Raw genomic sequence first — 26101 nt, 5'->3', positions numbered from 1 at the left:
TCATTCTCTGGCCCTCCGTTCCATCATCCATGCAGTGGGAGAGAGAGAATGTAATCTAAGATGACGGAGGCGTGCATTCATGGGGTCTTTTAAAGCACCTACTATGTGCGCTAAAAACTGTTTTTGGCCCTGGGATACAGCTGTGAACAGGAGGGACGAGCCCCCTCCCTCACTTAGACTCTTTTGCTGTGGACTAGCCCTGCCCACAGTGGAAATTACTAGCACATACGCCCATTTAGATGGAAAGCAGTTAAAATGAAAGAAAATTGAAAACTCACTTCCTCATACAGCGGCCACACTTCAGGTGTGCAGCAGCCACGTGTGGCCCTGGGGCGACGTGTTGAGTGGCGCAGATTATAGCAGGTGCCCACCATGGCGGGAGGTCCCCTGCCGGCTCTGCTGGGGACGAATATGTGACATGGCCTCAGGGTGAGTGAGGACAGGTAAAGCAGATGAGGTGGGTAGAGAGTGGACGAAGTGATTTTTTTTGGAAAGAATGCTCAGGGAAGGAAATACTCGAGCCACAGCCACAGCCTGACAGCAGAGAGGGAAGGCTCCCTGGAGAAATCTGGGGGGTGACTCTGTTCCAGGCAGAGGGAACAGGAAGTGCAAAGGCCCTGAGGCAGGAGTGTAGTTGACACGCTGAAGAAGAAGGGAGGCCAGCGTGGCTAGTGTGGGTTAACCTGGGGGAGGGGTGGCAGAAAATAGGACCTGACAGGTGATTGGGGTCCCCCTCACCATGGAAAGGACGGGGGTGTGATGGGAAATCATTGGCAGGTTCAAGCTGGGGGGTGCCCTGGTCTGGTTTACATGTTAACGGGGGATCCTTCTGGCTGCTGGGCCGAGGGAGGGGTCAAGAGTGCAAGCAGGAGGCCAGTTACAGGCCAAGATCCCAATGGATGGTTATCACCTGGCAGTGGCCGTGGGGGCGGCGGGTCCTGGAAACACTCTGAAGCAGAGCTCTCGGTGCTGCCGGTGGGCTGGGCTTGAGGCGTCAGGAGGACGAGCTCGAGGTTTCTGGGCTGGGATCCCTGGCTCGGGGGGCCGTTCGGGCAGAAGGGAAGGCCGGCGGGGCCGTCCTTTGGGGTGGGCTGCATGCGAGGGAGCCACGGCTCTGGAGGGGGCGGGTCAGGTTTGAGATGCATGTCAGACCCCCAGGTGGAGGCGTTGCAGGCGCTGCCGTCTGCTGAGTCTGGACCCCGGGGCTGGAGAAATCACTGTGGGCGTTATGCGTCTAGAGACGGCATTTAATGACCAGGATGGGGTCACACGGCGCTCTGGGCATACTGACAATTGCTATTGTTTCCTGAATCCTGTTTGGCACGAGGCATCCTATTATCTACCTTCTCTTACTCACTCCTTAAAACAGCTCCGGGATGCAAGCTCAGTTACCTTCACCGTACAACTGAGGAGAAGGAGGCTCAGAGAGGTTAAGGATCTTCTTCAGGGTCACACAGCATTTGATCTGAGTCACTCTGTTTCCAAAGCCCTCACTCCCTCAGTGGCTGTGAAAGTGGTGGGTGTCTTCTGACCGGAGCGGGCTAACCAGTTAGTTTGGGCTTGGCTGTCGAGGGCCTTGGACCTCAGGCCACGGAGCTCCAATCTACGCAGAGGCAACAAAGTGAAGGACCGGGGCCCCCAGCCGACTGCCCTGGGTTGTGCTTCTTCCTGAGGCCTCATCCTCATGGACTCCCAGCCTTTCTGACACGCCACCCTCTCCCGGTCTGCCAGACAGAGCCGTGGCGCAGGTTGGTGGAGAGGCCTGACAGTTGCGGTCGGCTCCTCCAGAAGCAAGCAGGGGGGCATCGAGGCTTCAGGTCCCCCCTGCGACCCCGGGAGACGTCCCCTCCTGAGGACAGAAGAGCTCCTTTTCTTCCTCTCTGAGTGTCCCGGGCTGTTGACAGCTCTCCACGCGTGGCTGGGCTGGAAGCCTCGTGGGCCGTCAGAGCAGAGATGCCCAGGGCAATGGCTCCGCTCGCATAGACGGGCAGCCTGAGGTCGAGAGCTGAGTCTGGGCTGGAAGGCGGGGCTCCTGTGCCCCTTTTGAGACCCCACAGTCCCGGAGCTTGCTTTTCTGTCTTGGGTCCCAGCTCCGCACGTGGGTCCGAGCGTGCGTCCCCGGGCCGGCAGCATCAGCACCCCCAGCCCAGCAGAAACGCAGTCCCGGGCCCGAGCCCAGCCGTCCAGCCTCGCCTCGCCACCAAGGGACTCTGGGGCACTGGAGGCTGAGAACCACCGACTCGGGGCGGGCCTCCCACGTCAGATCCTACTGCTCATGCGCTCTCACCTTGGGATCAGCCGAACCCTTCTAGAATACAGACCCGTCAGGCCGCTCCACTGCCCGATGACCTTCCACGGCTCCCAGGGTCAGGCAGCTTTGGGCACCTTTCAAACCATCTTGGTCTCGCCCACTCCAGCCGCGGCTGGACGCCCGGCTCCATGCAGGCTGGCTGGTTTCTTTGGTTTTGGATGCAGGCTTTGACCAGCTTCACACAGGAGCAGCCCGCCCCCTCAAGCCGTCCCGACCCTTCCTGGCCTGGGACTTTTCTGGTGCAAACCGGTGCAGCCCGGAGGCGTGGAGGGAGCTGTGCTCCCAAGGGTGACCTTGGCCAGCACGAGATGGAGCCTGTGCCGAAACACTTCCCCGTTCTTCGCGGGTGGGGTGCTCCGGGCGGTCCCGTGGGATGGAGCAACTCTGGGAGCCACCCCATCCCAGCACCACCACCCCAACACACACTCCGGCCCCTGGGTCACTCTTAAGCCTTTGTCACAGCCTCTGTTTCTGGAGACCCCAGGCTCAGACACACCCGGGACCGACTCACACCCAACTGTGTGATGTATGCTTCACACGCGCTTAGAATCGAGGACAGAGGTGGTACCCTGAGCGAGACACACCCCGCCCTTGCCAGGACCCTGATGACCAGGCGTCGTGGTCGGCCAGGGTGGACCACTCTCCAGAGGCCCCTCTCCTCGCCTTGAGGTGGGGTAACTGATGTGAACCGGACCCCGTAGGGGAGAGAGCACCGTGCTTGCTGGGACTGGAGGGACCCCCCGCCGGGGCCTTCATTTTTAGACTGTTGTCTCTCTTCCAGCATTAGAGGGTCTCTTTCGGGCACCCCACCATCTCTGGATCCCAGAACCTCTCGTAATGACACACACAGTTGTCACCGCGTCCTGAGTGATAACTCGGCCAGGCTCTGTGTGTGACGTCGACGGTGGATTCGGGAGCCAGACTCCCCGGGTTGGAGCCCTGGCCCTGCCACCTCCCACCTGTGCAGCTTTGGGCACAACACGGCCAGTCTGTGCCCTGGTGTCCTAGCTTATAAAATGGGACGAGAAAACCTCCCTCGGGGAATTGTTAGGGAAGTGAGGTTAACGTACGTAAAGTGCTCAGAGCCACACAGGCACGTAGCTGGTGCTATGTAGGTGTGGCTCTCACAATTATTAAGTCTCTATTCTCACCACGACCCTGTGATCTAAGCAGTACCAGCCAACGGGAACTGAGGTTCAGAGAGATTCAGCGAGTTGCCCAAGGTCACACAGCGGTCAAAGTGTAGCCGGTATCTGAACCCTGGCTGTTCCAGTCTGGAGCCCTTGGTCCCGAAGGACAGTCTCCTGGAGACCAGAGACTGAGTGGCAGCTTCAAATCTTTCTTAGGGAGAGCTGGACCCCGCTTGAGCTCCCGTCCTGGATTAGACCTTGATTTTTAGAGGGAGGGAGACCACGGGGGGAATAAAGGAGTCCTGGGGGCGCTTGGGGTGCAGACCGGCCCCCGGCCCCGAGACTTGGCTCCCCCTTCTCCTGACTACACTCTCCCTTTGTCCCCAGTGTCAGCGGTGGCCGAGTCCAGGCTGCCGGGTCAGGAGAGAGGTTTGCACATAACAGTGTTTCCGACGCCACAGCCCAGAGAAATCTTGTGCCCTCGGAGGCCTGACGGGATTAAACACAAACAGGCTTTGTGTTAAAACGCCTAGAAAAACCGCGGGTAAATAGTCAAAAGGCCTTTTCCCCCCAGACTTCTGAGCGCCTTTCACAAGTCGATTTGGCTGTCACCCTGCAGAGGGGCAGAGCCCACACGTGTCCCCCAGGGTCCAACCAGGGACCCCCTTCCTGAGGACAGGCTTCCGGATTCGCAGGCCTCACCCGGGCACAGCGGCTGGAGCAGCTGGCACGCCCTCCCCTCTTCCAGACGGACAGGTGGCCTCCGCACACTGGGGGCTCCCCTGCGCCGGCTGCACCAGCCTGGGGGGGACTCCGAGGCCTCCTGTCTGCTTCTGGGAGAAGGCGGGAGTCACCATTTGGGGTTGTGCTCCAGCTCTGGGTGAGGGGAAGGGTCCTCAGCAGGAGGACGCCAGCTGGATCTTTGGCCACCTCGGAGGGCAGACCCAACGCCACGACACGTGGGTTGTTATGGCCCTGCCAGTTATTAAAGCGGAAACTCTCCCATGCCACTTGGTTAACAGCAGCTGTGCTGAGACCCCAGGTACCACCCCTCCACCAACACTGCTGTCCCAGCCATCGCAGCCTGTCTCCTGGGATCCTCTGGACTCTCCCGAGCTCCAGCAGCCAGGGGGTTAAGCTTGGCACGGCTGGGGCCCCTCCCGACCCTCCAGGTCTGGGTCTATTCTAACTGGTCACAGCCCTGCCGTACCAGCTGATAAACCATTTGAATATCATCCTTGATGTCCACTATTCGTACCCATCAGATGCTCTAACGTCAGGAGACGTGAGCAGATGAAGAACATAGGACCAATGGTGTGCTGGAAGTCCCACAGCCTTGGGACTCAGACCTTCCAGCTCTTCCTGTGCCATTTCCTGGCCGTGTACCCCGACGGGGTTCTTCTCCACCCTGAACCTCAGGGTTCTCATCTGCAGGCTGGTGTTATGAGGATAAAGGAGGCCTGGGGTCAGCACAGGGCCCGGGCCACAAAGATCAGTGTTAGTAGCTTCTTCCTTCCCCATGATGCCCAGGGCGAGATGCTGGTGGGGGCCAGATGCCTGGAGCGACGTCCCCCGGGTGTCTCTTGCCAAGAGCAGCCCCTCCTCAGGGGGCCGTTCCACAGACACATCTAATTACCCTCGGACTGCCTGCTGCCCGCTGCGCCCGCCCGCTTGCGGCCTACTGCCTGGCAGGAGATGGCGCATAATTGGAAGCCACTCTGCCGACCTGGCAGGACTTACTCCCACTGGGGGAGGCAGTCTGGGGAGGCTGTGCCCGCCCACTCCTGTGCGCAGCTTCCAGCTGAGGGGTAGGAACAGCAGAGGTGAGCGTGGCTTTGCTGAGCTCCTGACCAGAGGCAGCAGGCTGGGAGGGGCGTCAGCGGAGCTCCGGGTGCTGGTGGCTCTGCCTGGGTCCTTTCTCTTCCAGAGCCACCCAGAGCAGTGGCTGGGGTGCCCGCTCGGAACTCAGCAGACCAGCTTCCAACCCTCGCCCTCTGCTTGTCAACCGGCAACTTGAAAACCCTCATCTGATCCTCAATTTCCCCATCTGAAGAATGGGGATGCCGTCGTCGGGGGGAAATGAGAAGAAGACAGAAAGGGTTTAGCATGGAGCCCAGGCCAGGGCAAGCCCTCCGTTGTCAGTCGCATCCTCCTGACCCGTCCCACCTTCCGTGGTCAGAGGCTCCATCCCTGACCCTGTCACATACAATGTCTCATTTAACGCACGCGACAACTCACTGTGGTTATTTCATGTTTTCACAGAAAGGGACACAGAGATCCGGAGAGGTACGGTGACTTGTTCCAGATTACCCATCTGGCAAGCAGGGGAGGTCTAATTCCATTAATCTTTTTGCATTCATTCCACACATTCATTCATAAATAAATCTTGGTGCCTGGCATGTCCCTCACTTCATTCAGGCAAGGACCAGCCTCCAGACGTTCTGGTCACAAGCCAGGGAGCTTCGCCTCTGTGGCAGGCACGGTAGCTTCATTTCCCACCTCCTTTTCCCTGCAGCCTCTCCTCTAGGGGTGGAGAAACGACATGCTCAATTGACAGCTGGAGACGCTCACAATGTGCATCTGACATTCTGGTGAGGGGAGCAGGGCAAGCAGTGGTGGGAGGCGGGCCGGTCTTTCAAGGAAAGCTTTGAATTCCTGATAAAGAGTTTAAACTCCACTAGTGTATAGATCAACTTCTACCCTCTTCCTTCCTTAAATATAGACATGACTTCTGGAGCCATTGCAGCCATCTTGTGACCATGAGATCTCAAGCATAAGGATGAAAACCAGCAAGCTAAAGATATCCAAGAAGACAGATGGGAACTCTGGGTTCCTGATGGCATTGTGGAGGCCTGAACTACCACTCCAAACACCCACTGAAAGATGAGAAAAATGGTCCTCTATTTGTTTGGGGGCGGAATTCGGGCCAATGGTTCTCAAAGTGTGGTAGCTGCTTGAACAGCAGTGTCAGCATCACACGGGAACTTGTTAGAAAACCAAATTCTTGCCCTCCCCACACCACCCAGACCTGCTAAATCAGAAACGCTGAGCCATCTGGGTTTTAACAGGCCCTCGAGGGGTTCTGAGCCACATTGAAGTTTAGGAAACCGCTGGTCTAACACTGGTCTGAGGGCAGGTCTCCTTGACGCCACACCCCTGAGCTTTTGGTGAAAGCTTTTTCTCTACCTAGGATGCCCCATTTCCCCCTCCTCTGCCAGTCTCTTTCATTAAATGAGTTCATTTTAATCACAGAAAGCCAGAATGGTGGAAAATTCCCCCGCCGCCGTTTGGCGAGGTGCGTGATGATTTTCTGGATTTGGTCTCAGCTGTCTCAGAGGGCTGCATGGAAGCAAAAGCTACAAAACTGCCCCGGTTAAAAAATTTTCTGGTTCCAGCTGGAAAATCTGGACTAGGGTTTGTCTCTCCCCTTTCACATGGACCAGAAGGAGTGATCGGCAGCCCCAACATCCTTAATCCAGCAGCCACACGCTCCCCGAGGCCCCCTCTCCACAGGGCCACGGTCCAGCCCGGGGCTCGTCCACTGCTGGCCGCTGGGATGGCGGAGTTGTTCTAGTGTGCTCTGCTGCATAACGAGCCAGGCAGAATCCGGTAGCTTAGAATGACAGCAGTTTATTCTTTGCCTGATTCCGTAATCGCCTGGGCCCTTGCTCTGCTTGTCTTGCCTGTATCCAGCCAGAAGGTCAGACGGGGACCGGGCCAGCCGGGGTGGCTGTGGTGCTGTGTCCTGCTCTCTGCACATGGTCTTTTATCCCGGACGTCTTCACAGCCCGGCGTCTCAGGGCAGAGTTCCCAGAGGGCAAAGGCAGAAGCTGAAAGGTCTCTTGAGCTCTAGGCTCCGAAAGTGACGCAACCTCACTTCTGCCCGATTCTGCGGGTGGAAGCCGGGCGCAAGGCCAGCCCAGACTCACGGGGGAGGAGAAAAGGGCTCCACCTCCGCGTGGGAGACTCAGCATGGCCGTGTCCCGGAGGGGCAGACAGACTGAGATGGGAGGATTTGTAGCCATTAAAAAATCGACTGCATCCGCCAGCTGGTCACAAATGATTCACTTTCATTGCCAGAAGCCATGTGTACCCTGCTCCCAAGACTCCACATGCTGAACCAATTACGTGTCAGACACCCCGAGCCTCATGGTCTAGGCCAGGTCTGCATGTGGATGGCTCCTGTTCATCAAAGACGAATGACCTAACCCTCACACACCCAGTGTACAACGGCGAGACAATATGGACGCTTCCTTTTTAAAGAGGGAGGAACAGCAGGCATGTGGCGACCGCTGGTCCATAGCAATTCTGAAATCTGACCAGGCACAAGTCCCGAGTCCCCCTGCTCTGGAAACAGGACGTGCACCTTGTCTGACTGCTGGGGTGGCCCTCAGTCCCTTGTTCCCATCAGCTGTCATCTCCCCCTGCTGGCTGTTGGCTCTGCTCTCTAGAGATTCTCTTTCCCCATAAGAAATATTTGCCGCTGAGTCATTTTCTTGGCCTGCTTCCTGCTTGCGAAACTTAGGGGACTGTTTTCATTTTGAATTGCTTCAGTCCGTGTTCGTCCACACCAGAAATACTCCGGTCAATACAATTCTCTCAGATGCGAGCGGTTTCCTATGAATCATATCTGGGGGCACTCAATGCCCCAAAGGACATCATTCTTTTTGAGACAGATCTCTCTCTACTTTGGGTGCTCCAGACTGTTATAGACCAGAACTCATAGGATTCTTAAAGTACACAGCTGAGAAGGCCGATGAGGTCCAGCCTGAAGTCACTGTGAGGCCTTAACAAAGGATCATACAGCCACGCGCTGGATTCTGTCTTTACCCCAAGGCCATTTTTCACTCTGAGAATCCTTTGTGAGGAGGAAGTAGGGATAAGAAACAGTGCTATTTTCCAGACCAGCGTGTCCTAGTGGCTTCATATTGCCTCTGAATTCTGCTTGCAAACTGAAGACTTCTCCCTTTAGCTCATTCCTCTCTAAAAGTTGGTGGGTTCTCTCCACACTTTACTTGGGAAAACCCGAGCCTGATCCGTAATTCGTTTGGATTTCTACCTTCCAAGTTTTATTATCCATAATTATGTATCTTCCAAGTATTATCCATAATTTTCTATCTTCCAAGTTTCCACAGGTGACAACCTTGCCAATTGTTCTGCTGCGATGTAACACGTGTCACCCTTTCTCCAGCCTCCAACAGCAACTTCCTCATCGTTCATCCAGCTCCCACTGACGGGTCCCTCTGCCCTTCCAGCCTCCACCCATCTTCTGGGTCCCAGAGCCAGTGCGCTTGGTTTAGCTTTGGGTACGAAAGCAGCCCAGGTCCCGGGTGCCAATTTCTGTAACTGCTATCAAATTCTGTATAAAAAACTGACACCCCGACTTAGTGGTTTAAAAAAAACAACGATCTGGGATTTCTCACGATCGTCCGAGGGGCCCTCTGCTGTTTGTCCTGGGCTCACTCACAGAGCTGCCATCAGCTGGGAGATTGGCTGGGCTGGAAGGGCCCGAGGCCTCACTCACACAGCGGGGGCGGTGCTGGCTGTGGGCCGGGGCCTCGCTCCTCCCCCCCGTGGCCTCTTGTCCTCCAGGAGCTGGCCGGGGCTTCCGCACATGCCTGGGCTCAAGGCAGAGTTCCGAGAAGGGAAAAATGGGAGCTGAAAGGCCTCTTGAGGCCTAAGCTCTGAGACCCACACAGCCTCACTTCCGCCAGATTCTGTTGTCACACGCTCAGCCTAGAGTCCAGGGGACGCAGAGACAGCCTCCAGCTCTGGTGGGGAGACTCAGCGCGGCGTGTGGCAGAGGGGCAGACTGCAGTGGGGGGATACCCGGCCATCGCACAGTCAACAGCAGGGTCTCCCTTGCTGCCCGCTTCTCTTTGATCCCACAGATGGCTTCATGCTTCCTCTGAGTGCTGGTTATTGCAAGCCCACTCTTGGTTCCTATTTTTCTCTTAGGGATTGTTCAGCTGAGAGGAATAGAAACCACTCGAAATAGCTCGAGTAAGGTCAGGGAGGGTACAGAGGTCCCGGCAACCAACAGGTGTCAGACCTCATGGAACCCGGAGCTGGGAGAGACCCAGAAAGAATCTTCTTCTCCTTTATTTCCTCTCTCTCCATCTTCTATATGGTCTTTTTTCTACGCTTCTCTCTCTCTCTTTTCTCTTTTTGTGTACTCACAGCAGTGCCCTCTTATCCACAGTCTCACCTTCTGTGGTTTCACTTACCCGCGATCAACCATGGTCCAAAAATCTTAAATGGAAAATTCTAGAAATAAACAATTCATGAGTTTTAAATTGCGAGCCGTTCTGAGCCCCGTGATAAATGTCTTGCCTTCCTGCTCTGTCCTGCCTGAGACGTGACTCATCTCTTCGTCCAGCGGATCCAGGCTGTGCACGCCACCCGTTGGTCCGTTAGTACCCGTCTCAGTTATCAGAAGGACTGTCACGGTGTCAAGAGCTCGTGTTCAAGGAACCCTTGTTTTCCCTAATAATGGCCCCAAAGCTCAAGAGCAGTGATGCTGGCAATTCGGATGTGCCAACGAGAAGCCGTCAAGTGAAAAGGTGAAATTTCTCAGCTTAATAAGGGAAGAAAATGATCATGTGCTGAGGTTGTAAGATCTACGCAACTTTAATTACAGGATATTATTATACTTGCTCTATTTTATTCTAAGCTCTTGTGGTTAATCTCTTACTGCAGCTCGTTGTAAATTTAACTTCATCGTAGGTCCTCTCGCGTAGAGGAGAAATCACGATATATCCAGGGTTGGCTCCCATCCGTGCTCCAGGCATCACTGGGCTCCTCCCCTGGGGTGCTGGGTCCCGGCGAGAGCCCTCCGTGTGTCTCCTGAGACTCAGATGAGGGGACTTTAGGGGACACGGCCTTGCTGGCCAACCCCTGGCCCTCTCCACGGGACCTTTTCTCCAGGTTGCCTCTCTGGAACGGCTGTTGGGGTCCCAGAAGAGTGACTGTTAGCCCTGCTGCCCTCCACCTGCACCGAGCGGGGCGTGCCGGGCCTGCCCTCCCTGACCGTGTGAGCATCAGTGCATCTCTTCAAGCTCGTGTCTCTTCATCCGCAGGGCGGGTGTGGGTCCCTCCCTCGCACATGCGGGGGGTCCCGGGTCACAGCCATCAAGGGCTTAATACCACTTACGGTGCTGGAAAGGCTAAAAGCTGATGGCTGGGCAACAATAATGATAACAATTAGGAACATCTGTCACTGGTAACAAACTCCTCGGCCTGGGAGTCTGAGGGCTGGATCTCCACGGCTTGAGAGGACCTGGACCCCTCAGCCCCGGGGATGTGATGAGTGGTGTCAGTGTGGTGTGAGCAGTTGAGTGACACCTTGGGCCTCCTTGACGCCTGGGGGCGTCAAGTATGTGTGAGTGTGTGTGTGTGTGAGTGTGTGTGTGCACGGCAGGCCTCTGAGCACCCACAGCTCCCACATTCCAGCTCTTAAATCAGCCACAGCCTGGCCGGGGGACCTTGCGGTGGGCTAGAGCAACGTCTCCGAAGTCGGGCTCCCCAGAGCCCTTTCCACTCCCTCCGAGGTCAGCGACATCCCTGTGAGGTCCAGCGCCCGGCACCTGGGGAGACCCTGGGATGATCTGAGTGAACTCTGGGGACAGATAACCCATCGGTGGATTTTGCACACGTGTTTTCTCATTCCTTCTGCTTTGTGGCCGCAGCTTGCTTGGAGTGCCTTGTTAGAACAGGGGGTCAGGACCCTGTCAGGTGACACCCACATTGGTGAACTGGGCTCCCAGGCAGCAGCGGGACCGAGGACCCGGGCGGCCGTGTGCCGATGGGGGTGGAGGCTGCGGCCCTGGCTTGCTGGCTTTCGAGAACGGGTGACTCAGATGACAGCTGCTGGCCATCCTGTCTCTGAGGTCCAGATGAGCTCGGCTCTATGCCCTTTGTTCCAAGACCCAGGGAAGTCCCCGTGACTCCGCAAAGCCTCCCCTGTACTTCTGCTGTTCCCAGTCCTAGCGGGGCGCAGCGGGCGCCCGGGTCCCCACCCTCCTCGCTGTCCCTTCTCCTGGGACCCCGATTCCCGGAAGTGCTGCCTCTGCTCTGTGCCTCACTGACCCCGATGACGTGAAATTGGCTCGATTTCCAGAACAGCAAGAACAACAAACATTTACATAAAATATTCATGCGTTCAGTATCTTCTACTGAACTCTTTGGGGAAACCTGGGGGGCGGGGGCCTCGTCTCAGAACGCACAGCCTCGTACCTCTGCCCGCTGCCTCTTCCCTTTGTCACGAGTGTAGCGGAGCGGCTGTGAGCACGGCCTCGGGGCCAGACGGCCTGGGTTCCCATCCCAGCTCTGCTGCGACGCACCGGCTGGGCCACCCTGGGCATCTTCCCCCACCTCTGGGGGCCTCCTTAAACTGAGGTTGCCGATGGCACCGCTCCCAAAGCTCAGACAAACTGAAAAACCAGCGATCGTAAGGTACCCACAGCGTAGTCCAGCTTGCAGGAAGTCCTCCAGCAGCGACTGGGATGTTTAACCTTTCTCACTTTGACAACTGGGAGTTACCACCCCACCTGCTCCGAAGGGTACTCGTGAGGGTGAAATGACTCCCGTGCGTTGTGGACATCTGTTTTTGGCTCTTTTCGGGGGATGCGTGCTGCCAGGCCTCCAGCTCCCGTGGAATTCTCGTCCGCGCGGTGTGGGTGGACCCCGTGCCCCTCTCGTTCCACTGAAGCCCTTGGCCGCTGAGGCTCAGGCCGGGGACCCCGCCTCCGCCAACTGACCATCTCCCCTCTGGGTCCCCATGCAAAGATGCGGGAACGGATGGGCAGTCCTGTCAGAGGGAGTGGCGGCCACGTGCCCCAGCCAGCCCGTCCGTGAGCGTGACCGTGGCTGTGAGTCCTGCCCTGGGGCCACCCTCGGTTCCCATCAGTTTTCCCAGCCTGATTCCCAGCCTTCTGAGCTCTCCCGTGTGCTCCGCAATCTTCATCTGTGGCAGAAACTTCTGGCTGCCCCCAGTAGCCATCTCCCGGCTCACAGAGTAATAGACGAGTTCGCCGGGCCAACGGCCGTCAGGGTACAGCTACGCCGCCCAGCTCCCTCGCTCCGGGGGGCCCGCTGAGCAGACCACAGATGGCGGAGTGTGAGCAGAAGGGACATCCGCCTCCCCGATGTCCCCTCCCGCCGGCTGCTGTGCGGAGACATGCATGTGCCTTCCTGGACCACGCGCTGAGGGCCTGAAAAACTCATGGAGCAGAACCACCTTAGCATTTCAGCTCCTCGCTAAGAAAGAAAGCCATTCACTCTCGTTTAAGCCATTTTACTCTCTGGGCTCCCTCCTCCGTAGCCACTCATAGACCTCACAGGCTCCCCCAGCTTCAGGAAGCCAGACGCGGTTCCTGTGTCTTTTCTTTCTTGTCTTTCCTGTTCTGTGCTTTTCCTTCTCTCCCTTTCTCCCTCTTCCTTTTCTTTCTGTCCTTTTTTATTATCAAGCCCCGGATTTCCGCCATGTGTTAGGCACGAAACGTACCTCCATCCTTAGCGCCCATCAAGGCTCCCGTAGATGTGAGCTCTGATTCTGCTGCTCTCCGGTATTCCTCACCCCCCGCTGTCCTGCATGCCCCGGCCGCTTGCAGAGTCTCCCCTCCCAGGCCGGGTCCTCGCTTGCTCCGAGGATCTGGCCCTGGGCCCTCGAGTTCCTACCTTCCTCCTCAACACTTGTCAAAATATTTTCTTCCAAACCGTGTCACATTTCCTGCCATGAGGAACTCGGGCGCCAGCTGTTCAGTTAACAAAAGCCCCCCCCCCCCCCACTCTGATGGGTTTGTTTTGTTTTGCTTTCCCTGTGAGCCCGGCGTCCAGCATCTCTGTTCCTTTGATTTTTAGATGGAAAACAAAGCCCAGGGAGCAGGAGCCCACGGCCCATGGAGAGAGGCCGGCTGGGGAGGGGTCAGCAGCCCCGAGCCGAGCCAGGTGACAAGCCAGAGGACATTAGATCTGGAAGAGCCACAAGAGGGACAGCGAGGCCCTCGCGGGACGTGACTGGCTGAGCCAGAGGCCACGCCGGGGTCCTGGTTCCGGGTCGGCGATTCTCCTGTGGGATCAGAGGCTCTCCCAGGTTGTTCCCACGCTGGCGTGTGATGGTCCTGTCCTCCAGGGCCTCACGAGCTCAGAGAGGAGCTGCCACATGCTCCTGAAGTCAATGCCGTGTGGCAGAAAGCATCGTGACAAGGGGCTGTGGGCACTCGGGGAGGGTGACTTGTCTCAGAGGGCGCACCGGGAGACTTCCTGGAGGAGGGGGCGTTTGGGTCGGTTCTGGAAGGATAGGGAGGTGAGGACCATGCAGTCTGGCGAGAGAGAGGGTGAGCGAGCATCATTCCATAAGTCAGTATCTGACGACATAGCCGTGGACACTTTAAGGAGGGCTCAGGAGGTGCCAGAGCACCGGGCAGGCCCTGCCGGGGTTGGATCGGGGGGCGGGTCTCCCAGGAGCTGTCATCTCGTCTGGGAACTGGAAGGCAGGTAGCACTTCTCTCATCAGGGGTGGGCCGGGCTCCCAGGGAGGTGGTCAGCAGAGGACAGTGTGAGGGCGGCCCCCAGGCAAGGAGCGCAGGTGCCCAGAGCACAGAGAGGAGAGACAGTACCAGAGATGCAGGACGAGGCCACCATGGGATCGCAGCAAGGCGGTGAGGGCCAGAGTGCCGCCCAAACAATCAACCGCGAGGGAGTGTGGCCCAGCCTGCTGGTTGCCCTTACTGTTCTTCCCGTCCTGCCTTGTCTCAGAGCTTCAGTTTTTCTGCTGGGCTGCAGCCACTCACAATAAAAACTACATTTCCCAGCCTCCCTCTCAATTAGGTGTAACCACGTGACTAAGTCATAAACACTAGAGTGTAAACAAAAATGTCATAGCAACTTGCAGGAACTGTCTTTATGTGGAGTCCAGGAATCCTTCTTTCTAATGGCTGGAATGCAGACATGATGGTTGGAGCTCAAGCAGCCATCCTGAACCATGAGTTGGGAGCCCTGTATTAAGGGTAATGAAACAAGCAGGTAGAAAGAGCTTGGGTCTTTGATGGTCATGGGTCTTCCACGCCTGCCCAGAATTTGCCTCTAGATTTTTGTCACTTGAGGAAAACCAAATGGAAAGTAAACAGATCTCTCTTACGTAAGATACTTAAAGTTGAATAGGATCCAAATTGATAATATGGATTTATTGGAAGATGCTGCAATTTTCAGGGAGAACACTCTGTGGCGTGATGGAACTCATGATGGTTCTAGAATATTCTATAAGGAGGCAAACTAAGAAAAAGGATATCACAGGAGCCAAGAAACAAAGGCCACAACAATTATTCTAGGAAAAAAAGAAAAGTCCAAGAAAGGAATGAATGATAGTATACTACTTGGCTCAGCCATGACATTTATTTGGCCGCAGTTTTGAAACCCTGACTGTGGATTGCATCACAGACGTTTGCAATGTGCCCAGTGCCTGCTGGGGTTGTGTGGCGGCCCCGGGTGGGGCTGCCCGTGAGCCACATTCCCGCTCCTCATCATTTGAGGGGTTGGGTCTAATACAGATGAATCAAAAGATAATATGAGATGCAAATATGTTGAAATGTGGAAGTAAATACCAAGAAAAGCAACTGAAAGAATTGAAAATAGTTGCTTCTGAGAGCTGAGATGCGAGGTGGGGAGGAGGAAGCAACGATGTGGGGTTTTTTTAATCCACTATATAATCTTTTAACATTGTACTCTGGAAATAGAAAATTCAGGGAAAACCTGACTTGGCTGTGGTCTTTTCCTCTTTTAAACCCGGGAATCACGCGGACGTACTCCCTGGGGAACACATGGGCCTGGCGGTCAGAGCGAGGGGGGTTTGGCAGCTGGCTGTGTCGCTTACTCGTTTTCCAGGGAAGGGAGTGACTGTCTGAGCCTCAGTTTCCCCGTCCGTGTAACGGGTGCATCATACATTCCTCCCGGGTTGCTGTGGGGCATCAGCGCGGGTGGGGTGCCCGGCCCGCGGCCCTCCTGGCGGTGTCTGCTGTGATCGTCATTTCGGTCATCTGTGCCGGGTTAGGCATGAGCTTCCCTCATCTTCTGACCACAGAGGTTCTCCAACTTGCGGCCGAGTGGCCTCAAGGGATTGTGGAAGGATTTCCAGGCGCGACCCCCAGTTTCAGATGATTCGGTAGGTCTGGGGGGGGTGGGACCAAGAATCCGCATCTCCAGCTGGGTCCCGGGGATGCCGACGCTGACGCTGCTTGCTCAGAGGCCGCGCTTCCAGAGCCGCTGTGCTACCGCACGAGTGGCTTTGGGTGGACCCGAAGGTGGTGTTGGGAAGCTGACGTGAGGGAAGAGGAGTGGAGGAGCCCTGGCAAGGCTTCTTCTGGGACAACCCAGAGTGAGGGGCGGGGCCTCCTCGGGGCTGGGATGGCCGAGGGCTCGGGGAGGCCTCCCCAAAGAAGTGATACTGGAGCTGAACTTGAAGGACCCGGAAGAACTTGCCAGGCTGGCTAGACAGGGAGCATCCTCAGCAGAGGGAAGAGCGCAGGAGAGACTATGGCACCTCCGAGGCGGGGCGCCCTCCTTACCGCCTCCCATGGCATCCCGGGGGCGCAGCGGAGCTCAGGGACGCTGGGCAGCCTGACTGCGCATTTGGAGGTCCCTCTGAAGGGCCGGAGTGAGGAATAACACACCCGGGGACGTGCAAATGGTCTGCTCGCGGGGAGACAGCCACAGCCTGGAAGCCAGAAGGCTGCCTCACACCCTGCCGACAGGACGTCTTTGATGATTGTCGCGGGTTTCCGTGATGTCACGCGCATCCGGAGAACATTACAGGCTCATAAAAAGCCTTTCATCCCGGCACTGCCGGTTCCGTGGACGTGTTTTCACATCCTCGTGAGAGAGGGAGCTGGGGGGCCCAACGCCGGCCTTTTCAGGGCAGACGGTACTCAGGGAGGGCTGGAGCTGAACACCCAGGCGGCAAGGTCACCTGAGGACGCGGTTTTCCTCTTCGGAGCCCTCCTGTCCCCTGGTCCCCGAGCCCCTCCTCTCTTCCGTCTCCATCTCCCTGTTGCCCGGCTGTCTTCTGCCCTGATCTAGATGTCACCCCGGGGGACGCGGCTCGTTGCCCGCAACAGTGATTACACGCTGACGGAGGGCGGCCAGGGACGCGAAGGTGCCCACGCTGAGCGTGGGGTCCAGGGGCCCCGGGGCCCTCCACCTCTCCGGAGGAACACCAGGCTGGAGGCCTCCAAAGGTCCCCGCCTGTGTCCACGTCCCATGGCAGCGCGGTGGCTGCCGTGTGTGAGATGCGAGGCCGGACGCTGCGGGATGAGGACATGGCTCTGTCCCCAGGGCCCAACGACCTCCCTTAGCCAATGCCCACGACGCGCAGTCCCTTCCTGCACATTCACGCTCTTGTTCTGTCCTCCAATTCCCGAACGAGGTAGGACTAATGTACCCATTTCCTAGGAGAGAAAAGTGAGTTTCAAGCAGCTTCAGGAAGCAAGGCAGCTGAGAGGGAGGGTGGTGCGGAGGCCGAGAGCAGAGACTCCGGAACCGGCTGGCCTGAGCTCAGGTCTCGGCTCTGCGCTCACGGGCTGTGTGACCCCAGGCAGGTGACTTACCTCTCTGTGCGTCTGTTTCTTCCTCTGGGAGAGGAGGCTCTCTTTGAGGGTCATGGGAGTGCAGGTGCGTCAAGGGCTTCAAACAGTGGCTGCCACGCGTGTGTCAGTTACGACCATTATCAAATCCACTCGTGGACAGCTGGTGGGCTGACCCAGGCTGGTTCTGATCTCCCATCTCCCGGCTGCCCCTAAAGCCGTTCCAGAAGGTGGAGGAATAAGGACGAGAGGGCTCACGAGGACATCTGCACCCTCTGCTTTAGTCAGACTGACGCAGGTTTGAATCCTGGCTGTGTGACCTCGGTCAAATCTCCTGAGTCTCTGAGCCACAGTTTCCATGTCTTTAAAATGTCGTGTCACGACGTGAGGACCAAATAAAACAAAGGCAGCTCAGCATCGGGTTACGAGCGGGTTCTGGAGCCACTGCCCAGGTCCATCCCCCATCCACCTCTACCGAGCTGCCTGACTCCGGATCAGCTTCTCTCTCTGGGCCTCAATTTCCTTATCTGTCAAATGGGGATGATGACATTCTCACTTTGTAGAGCTGCTGGGGTGAAACGCGCCGCCCCACGCGGAGGCCCCTGACCGGTACTTGGTGCCCAGTAAGGGCCACATGGCGCATGCTGAGGTCACGAGGAGCACGTGTGCACAGGCCCCGCGCACAGCAGGTGCTCTGCCAACAGCAGCGTGAGGCGGGGTGAGGCGACTGCAGAATCCAGCGTCTCCTCTTCCGCTGAAAAGTCCTCGGGCCAAGAAGTCACTGTCCTGATGGAACAGGGGGAGTTTTTTACCAAACACCCTCCCTCAGGCCCCACACCCCGGGGAGTCTGACTTGATGCCCCTTCACAGGGCCTTCAAGGCGGATGATCTTTCAAGCTCCCCGGGGCGATTCTAACAAGCAGCCAGGACTTGGAAGATAACTGAGGGGCCCCCTTGGAGTAGATATTCTAACTCAACTAGATCCAGGCGGGCCTCTCGGAGGAGGCGCTGTGGGAGCTGAGACCTGCGTGGCGAGAAGGAGGGAGCCAGGTAAGGACGGGGTGAGGTGTTTCCGACGGAGAACAGAGCAGGCGCAGACGCCCTGAGGCAGGCGTGAGGTCTGTGTGTAGGAAGAAGAGCACGAGGGTCAGGGTGGCAGAGATGTCCACGCGTGCGAGGGAACAGCCAAGAGCCAAGCCCAGCATGGCAATTAAGGGAAACTGAGTCGCGCTCTGGTCAGAGCGACTGAGTTTAGCCCTTGGACGAGGCAGACGGCAGCTGGGAACGTCCACCCACTGTGTCCCCGGCTGACTGAGCTCCTTGAGCATCCTTGACACGGGGAGCTGGGAACTGCCGGGGAGCCTCTGCGGATCCAGGCCTCAGACTCCCGGGACAGCTGTCCCCCCGCATCCTCGTAGGAGGGCCGTCAGCCCTAGAAGGACCCTTCAGGACAGCAAGGGGGGCAGTCATCCAGCGTCCAGCGAGGGAGGAGGGGGCGAGCGACTGGGCCAGGCAGCTCCCTGGGGCCGTCACAGAGGCCACCTGGGCTGGCGGCCGCTCTATCGCCGAGCGGCAGCTGGGCAGCCGGGAACATGCCAGCCGCCTGTGAAGCCTTCATTAGCCGGCTCCCCGCTGCCGGGCGACGGCTCGGCCAGGAGCAGGTGGCTCTATTTTCTGGCACAATTATCTGGGACGGGCGGGCACGGCCGCAGTGGACGTGTCTGCGGCTTTGTGTGTCTGTGTGTGTCCGTCTTCTCGTGTCGGATCGCGGTGTGTGTGTCACATTCTCCTAGGAGAGCGCGTCCTCCTGGGCCGGCTGTGTCTGTGTGCGCTGCTCGCGTCTGTCTGTGCATCTGTGCGTCCCAGGGTCTGTGCTCCTGTCTCGCTCACTCGGAGCAGGCTCTGTGTGCGCCTTCCCACGTGTGGCCCTGGGTGGGCCTGGGTGTGACCGTGTGGTACAGACGGATGCTGCCGCCTGGCTCTCTGGGCCCTCCAGCGAGGCTGGCCCACCCCTGCGGCCTGCTTCCTCGGTCAGGTGGGGCCACGGGGCTCGGTCCTGGAGCCTCGCTGGCACAGCCGTGTTGATGTCCTGCCCCGGGGCTGAGTCTCGGTCCAGCTCCTCGTCCAGGCGGTGGACTGGCCACTTCCCCCCATCAATTAGGCGCTTCCTACTGCAGAGCCGGCTGGGGCCCAGCGGCCTCCCCGGCCCGGGCTCCCACGCGGGCTGGGACCCTGCAGCCTGCCCGGGGCCGCCTGGGCCCGTGTGTTGTCTGTGTGCGTGGGTGTGTGCACACGCGCGTGTGAGCACCGGAGGAAGACACTTCCACATGCCTGCATGGCTTCCTTGACAGCTGAGGCTCAGGGCGAGGCGCAGAAGACCAGGATGTGACTCCTTCCTGGGGCTCAGGAAGTGTCCCAGCCCAGGGCCGGCCAGGGCTGGAGGAGTGAGGCCTCGGGCAGCCTCTCTGGTGATCAGCAGGGAGCCCGTGGGTTTCCACAGAAACACTAGGCAGCTTATGCCTGAACCCCTCCCTCGCCAGCCACTTGTCCAGCATGAACTGAACACTCGCTCTGGGTCCGGCCTTGAACCTGAGCCGATGTCAATAACACCAACAATAATAACCACCTTGCAGACGCCCTGGGTTCCTGAGTCTCATCCACCGCCATCCCTCCCCAGGGCCTTTGCACGTGCTGTTCCCTCTTGCTAGAGCACCCTTTCTCCTCATCTTCCAGTGGCTGGCCCCTCATCATCCAGGTTTCGGCTTAGACATCACGTCCCAGAGAGGCCTGCCCTGATTTCCTTCTGTGTCACACCTCTGTCACTTCCTGTCCCTCAGAGCTTGTGCCTCAGAGCTTGTACAACCATCTGTCATTGTCTCGTTGTTGTGTGTTTATTCTGTCTTCCCCCACCAATGAATACAAGCCCTGTGAGGGCAGAGCCCTGGTCTGTCTTATTCAGCCCCCAAATTCCAGGATCAGTGCTACACATAGGTGTTTAGTAAATATTTCTTGACATTTAATAAATTTATTGAACACACACTATGTGCCAGCCACTGAGTATTATTACCTCATTTCAACCTCACCAGAACCCACAATAACCCATTGTGTGCAATCAGTATCTGCATCTTACTGATGAAGGACAATAAAGTTCAGAGAGGTTAAGAAACCTGTCTATGGTCACACAGCAAGTCTGTGGGAGAACTAGAATTTTTATCCAGGTCAGTCTGGTGCTGCTACATGCTCTTACCATGATGGGGAGATTTGCTGTGATTGGGAGACAAGAAGAGTAAGAAAAGTCTGGCCGAGGAGACAGCAGACAGAGAGGTGTATCCGTTATCTATTATTGTGAAGTAGGTCACCCCGAAACTCAGTGGCTTAAGACGACCATTGATGGCTCGTGATTCGGGCCAGGCTCCGCTGGGACGGGCGCTCTGCTCCACATGGTGGCTGAGGCAGGAGGCAGGCTGGCTTGGTGTAGATTCCCCCTCACACCGCTGGGGCCGTCAGCCGGTGCCGCATTCGCCTCCACGTGGCCTCTCGGGGGGGCGGCGGTGGCGGTGAGGAGGCTTCCTTGGCGGCAGGTGGGTTCCAGGACGGCGACGGGGAAGCTGCAAGGCCTGGGAAGCCCAGACGCCACCTGCTACCGTCTAGCGGTCAAGGCGAGTCAGGAGCCGGTGCGGATCCCAGCGGGGACGGGTGCGGGATGCGGCCCCATTTGACCATCGTCATTATTCCACGTGCAGAATGTGCCCGCCTTGTCCCAAGACTGCCCCGCGTCTCCCCCCACGGCATCGAGTCCCCGCCCTCGGGGGGGCCCCCCCTGCAGATCCCTCTCCCCCGCAGGGGACGCCCCTGGGCTAACACTGACGTCCCCGCGGCTCCCCACCTCCAGGCGTTGGTGTCGTGGGCCGGTGGGCGCCCTGTGCTGCAGACCCGCCACCCCTCCCCGGGGCCCAGCACTGCGCAGACCTGCGGCCCCGGCCCTGCCTCCCTGCACCCCGGGAAGCCAGGGGACTTGAGACCCACGCAGCTGAGCAGCTGAGCAGAATTCTCTGGAAGATTCCTGCAGGGATGGAACAGAGGCCGGGAGTGCTGAAGTCTCAGTTGCTATTGCAAAATTTGGGTGATGCCCATTGTTCCTGAGGTCACCTGAAGCCCTCACCCAGGGAAAACGTAAAGTGGGATGATAAATTCATTCATTCATTCATTCATTCATATAATCCTTCAGTCTCAAACTATATTGGGCACCAGTGAACGCCTGAACATCACGATACCGGACACTGAGGACGCAATTGTGAACAAGGCAGGGGGTCCCTGTCCTCTTAGAACTTACATTCTCGTGGGACAAACACGCATTAAACACATAACACAAGGATAAGTATGTGATTTGCAGGAAACATGGGATCTTACAGGAGCTGGAAGAGGAGACGGGTCCAGCCTGGGGAAGCTTCCATTAAAAAGTGCCATTAAGATGAGGCTCGAAAAGTGAGTGGGAGTTTGCTAGCTATGGATAGAGGGAACAGTGTTGTAGGCAGGGGGAACAGCAAGTGCAAAGGCCCTGAGGTTGGAATATGCTTGGTGTATTTAAGAAACAGCACCAGTATGGCAGCTGGTGTGACTGTGCAGGCCATGGCGAGGAGGCTGGACTTCCTCCCAGCTCGAGTGGCAGGCATTTGAAGCGGGGAGTGGCGTGGTAGGCTTGCATTTTTAAAAAACTCATTTTCCTGGCGCTGACAGAATAGATTGGAAGAAGGTCTGAAGCAGAAGTGGGGCCGATGGGCAGCAGTGCGGCTTGTTGAAGTCTTGAGCCAGACAACCCAGCGTGTTGCCTCCCTTAATCACTCCGACCAGCTGGTGCAGCCGAGCTCCACAGCCCTGCCTTACGCACTTGGTGTGCAGGGCTCAGAGAGGCAAAGCAAGTGCACAGGGTCACCCAGCCATCAAGTCTCAGAGCCGAGATTCAAACTCGGTTCAGCCGGACACCCCCGCCAGCACCGTTTCTTATGCTGAGTGTCTCGACAGTGATGAGAAGCCACTGGCCCCTCCCCTCTAACCTCACGGGGCTGGAGGAGATGCTAAGCGGTGGCCTCTTCCAGCCCCTGCACCTGGTCTGGGGGCCTGGGGTGCAAACGCCTTCCTGCCTTTGCAGAGCCCCCCGGGTGCCCGCTGCCCCATTTCCCAGGCCCTCCTCCTCGGGCCTGCCCTAGACCCGCCATGCTGTCGCCCGTGGTCACCCTGCCTCGTAAGTTCCACCAACAGAAAAGCCACCCGGAGGGCCCCACGCTCTTCCTTCCTGGAAGAGATGGATGAGGGTGCTCCTTCAACAGCGTCTGTCACAGTCACATCCAAGTGGCCACTCGATCACAGTCGGCTTAAACTCTGTGTCCCTCTGTGAGCTCCACGAGGTCAGGAGCCACATCTGTGTGGTTCCTTGTAACTCAGCCCTGGGCACATGGGAGCGTCCCACGGTTGCTGAGTAAATGGATGTTTCCTCAAAGGCTCCAGGGTTTAAAGATGCCCCTATACTTCATCAAGTCCAACCCCTAAACTGTTCAGGTGGGGAAACTGAGGCTCAGAGAGGGGCAGGGACTCACCCTCTGTCACACAGCAAGTAGCAGACAAACAGGGCTGGGCCCCAAGTCCAGTGCCCCTTGCTGGTCCAGAAATCAGCGAGTGGGCAGGGACCCCAGGGGGCAACCGTCCACAGAGGCCGCAGGAACTGTCCCCGAGGTCCCCACACTCCCCTCGGGGTCTAGGAAGGAGTTAGCTCTTGACCTCTATGGCCTGGAGCTTACTCAGCAAAGACGGTCCTTGAGCTAACTGCCCCTAGGCTGGCCCTGCCTGTCCCCGTCATTCCAAGAGCCAGGATGCTGGCCGCGCAGGGTCACAAGCGCTCAACAGGCCTCTCAGCTGCCTTTTCTCTCCTGCCCACGCCGATAAGCATCCCCTGCTGGAGTGCCAGCTTCCTCGGAGCACCGGCTTCTTTTGTCCATGCTGCAGCTTCAGCTCCCAGAACACTCCCTGGCACATAGTAGGTCCTCAGTAAAGATCTGTGAATGCCTGACAGCCCACTAGGGTAGAGTGGCCAAGACTGGGAAGCATGTGGGTTTCGGTGGAGCCACACTTGAAACCCACACCAACAGGTTCCCATCCTGGTTTGGTCCCTTACCTGCTGTGTGATCTTGAGCAAGCTGCTTAACATCTCTGGGCCACAGATCTTCCTATGTAAAATGGCGATGTTCTGGGACACCGTGTCCAAGGTCTGGCAGTGATTGATTTCCAGCCTGCACACTGGACATCCGCAGTCAGGTGAAGAAAATAAGGGCCAGGAAGCACGAGGCTCTGGCCCGAGGCCACGCAGTTTGAAGTAGATTTGGGGTCCGCCCTAAATTAAGCTCAGATCCTGCTGACTCCAAATCCACCAATTCTTTCTGCTTCCTTCCCCTCGTTTCTGCCTCTGCCCCCCAAGGATGGGATGAGAGGATCTGGCAGGCGGGCCCTGCTTGGCTCCTTGGCCCTCAAGCGCCTTCCCTCTCGCGGCCGCTGCAGCTGGGAGGGCCAGCTGGACAGGACGCGGTGCCCCCAACGCATGACCAAAGTTTGTTTCCCCGGGGGCGACTCGCAGGTGCTTATTTCCTTTTAAAAGGACGGTACCAGAGGCGCGTTTCTGGTTTGATTTGTGTCTTCTCCCCCTCAGCTCCCCGAAAAGCTGCCGGGAAAAACGTTCCAGACTCGGCGGCCATCCCCTCCCAGGGCCCCCTGGCCGCACGGAGGCTCAGCGACAGACATCCTCTCCCGGCGGCCCGAATGGCGGCCCTGGACTCTCTCAACGGCCGTCTGCAGGCCGTGTCTGGCTGCGCCCGCCCGGGAGGCCCGAGGCCCCTGCGCTCCCACCCGGATCCGAGCAGAGGAGGCCATGCGGTCCGGTCCTCCCGCTGCAAAGGGCGGCTTGGGGACAGCGCGCTCGGCTGATGTAGCTGGTTGTGGTTGTTGCTGTTGACATAACCTATTATTTGCAATCTGTTTAAGACTCGCCCAAAGTTGCAAAAATAGTTCAGAGAGTTCCCGCGTACCCTGCACCGGGCTCCCCCCGGCGACGCTGTCTCGAGCAACCCAAGGATGCAGTCAAAATCAGGAAACTGACCTCAGCACGATGTTATCAGCTTAGACACAGACTCGACTCAGATTCCATCAGTTTTCACACGTGCTCCAATTGTACTGTTTTGTTTTTATTTTTTTAAAGATTGGCACCTGAGCTAACGTCTGTTGCCGGTCTTTTTTTCTTCCTTCTCCCCAAAGCTCCCTGGTACATAGTTGTGTATTTTAGTTGTGGGTCCTTCTAGTTGTGGCATGTGGGACGCCGCCTCAGCATGGCCTGATGAGCGGTGCCGTGTCCGCGCCCGGGATCCGAACCGGTGAAACCCTGGTTGGCTGAAGCAGAGCACGTGAATTCAACCACTCGGCCATGGGGCCGGCCGGCCCCCGAGTTGTACTGTTTTTGATTTCCAATTTTTATCCGTTGCTGGTTGAGGCGGTTAGTTAAGACAAGCTGCAGTTTCCAGCCCTTCCTTCTTCTCTTCTGCTTCTCCACTTTCGATTCCTTCCGCTGACCCATGTCTGCTTCACTCCCTATCACTCCCTTCACGCGCCTGTATCGTTCTGTGTGGTTTTCACTTTCAGGCATTGCTCATGGTTTCCCCACCATAGGAGAGGCGGTTTGTAATCCGTCTGCTCCCCTGCCTCTGACCCCCCACTGCCGCCCCTCTCACTCTCCCCAGTAGCTGCGCCGTGATTTTTATGAGACTGGTACTCAGCACTACAACTCTTACGATTTCTTCGTTTGTATAGTTTCCTGTATACTGGTCACTAATTTTTTCTTTTTGCTGAGGAAGACTGGCCCTGAGCTAACATCTGTCCCAGTCTTCCTCTACTTTGTATGTGAGACACCGCCACAGCATGGCTTGATGAGTGGTGTGTAGGTCCGCACCTGGGATCCAAATCCACGAACCCCAGGCCCTGAAGCGGAGCACGCAATCTTAACCACTACACCAGCGGGCCAGCTCCCCCTATCACTAATATTTTTTAACCTCAAACTCTTTGCCAATTGTCCAAATCTTTCCCAGGACTTTTACTCACATCTGACTTTTATCAGTTTCACCAAACCGCACATGTTGCCCTCTGCCTCTGGCGCCCTGGGCTCTCTCTCCCCCATCTGCCTGCGGACCCGCCACCTCTCCTCGGAGCCGGATGTCCTGCCTCCTGGACCCCACCTCGTCCTGCTCCCTGGCTCAGTCCTCCTCTCAGCAGAGCGCATCCTCTGGCAGCTTCCTGAGAAAGAGGAGGCGGGAGGTGGCTTCTCGAGCCCTCGCGTGTCTAAGGACGTTTTTGATTTTTGTCTCGATGTAGCATTCTGGGCGAGGACCGCTTTTCCTTTAGAATTTTGAAAGCTTTTCTCTCCGTCTTCTCGCTCCCAGAGCTGCTGTTGGGCAGGGTAAAGCCCTCCCATTCTGCTTCTGTCTCTCTGGTCGACTCTCCTCTGCGCTGCCAGCGTCCTGGAGCTCCCTGTGGACCTGACGGAAGTCCAGCTTCAGGTCGGCACCGAGCTGTTGTGGGGCCTTTGGCTTTTGAGATTTATGTCCTTCATTTTGGGGAAATTTTCCTCAACTATTTTATTGACATTTCCTCCCCACCATTTTCTCTCTCTTTCTAGAACTCTTACAATTCCAGCATCAGAGCTGTATCAGTCTTCTAACTTTCTTATCGTGTATCTCCATTTTCAATCATTTAGTTTGCTACATATTCTTGAGAAATTCCTCAACTTCGTCTCCCAGATCTTCAACTGAGTTTTATATTTCTGCTATCATATTTTTTCCCCATGAGCTCTTGTGTTCATTTTTTACGGCATCGCGTTCTTTTTTCATGGACGCATTATCTTCTGTTATCTCTCTTTGGACTTAGAGGTTTGGGGTTTTTATTATGATTATGCTTTTTATGATTTTGCTCCACGTGTAGCGTCTCTTCCGCTCCAGTTCCTCTGGGCTGCATCTCTTTAGGTCTCTATGTTCACATAAAAGGCGCTCAGC

At 57.1% G+C, this 26101-nt stretch overlaps 1 long non-coding RNA gene across 1 annotated transcript in view; it reads right to left on the bottom strand.

Annotated features, from left to right (window-relative positions):
- Nucleotides 1-23806, bottom strand: part of LOC138916574 (uncharacterized) — a 30300-nt gene extending 6494 nt beyond the window's left edge. Inside the window, exon 1 of the long non-coding RNA XR_011423853.1 lies at nt 279-23806. This is a non-coding gene — a long non-coding RNA (uncharacterized lncRNA). The remainder of the gene's footprint in view (nt 1-278) is intronic.
- Between the last annotated feature and the right edge of the window lie 2295 nt (nt 23807-26101).

The sequence above is a fragment of the Equus caballus genome, chromosome 12 (genome assembly GCF_041296265.1).
Source record: "Equus caballus isolate H_3958 breed thoroughbred chromosome 12, TB-T2T, whole genome shotgun sequence".
Taxonomy (NCBI): domain Eukaryota; kingdom Metazoa; phylum Chordata; class Mammalia; order Perissodactyla; family Equidae; genus Equus; species Equus caballus.
Note: the sequence above shows the minus strand (reverse complement) of the source record. Positions and strands in the feature narration are given on the sequence as shown.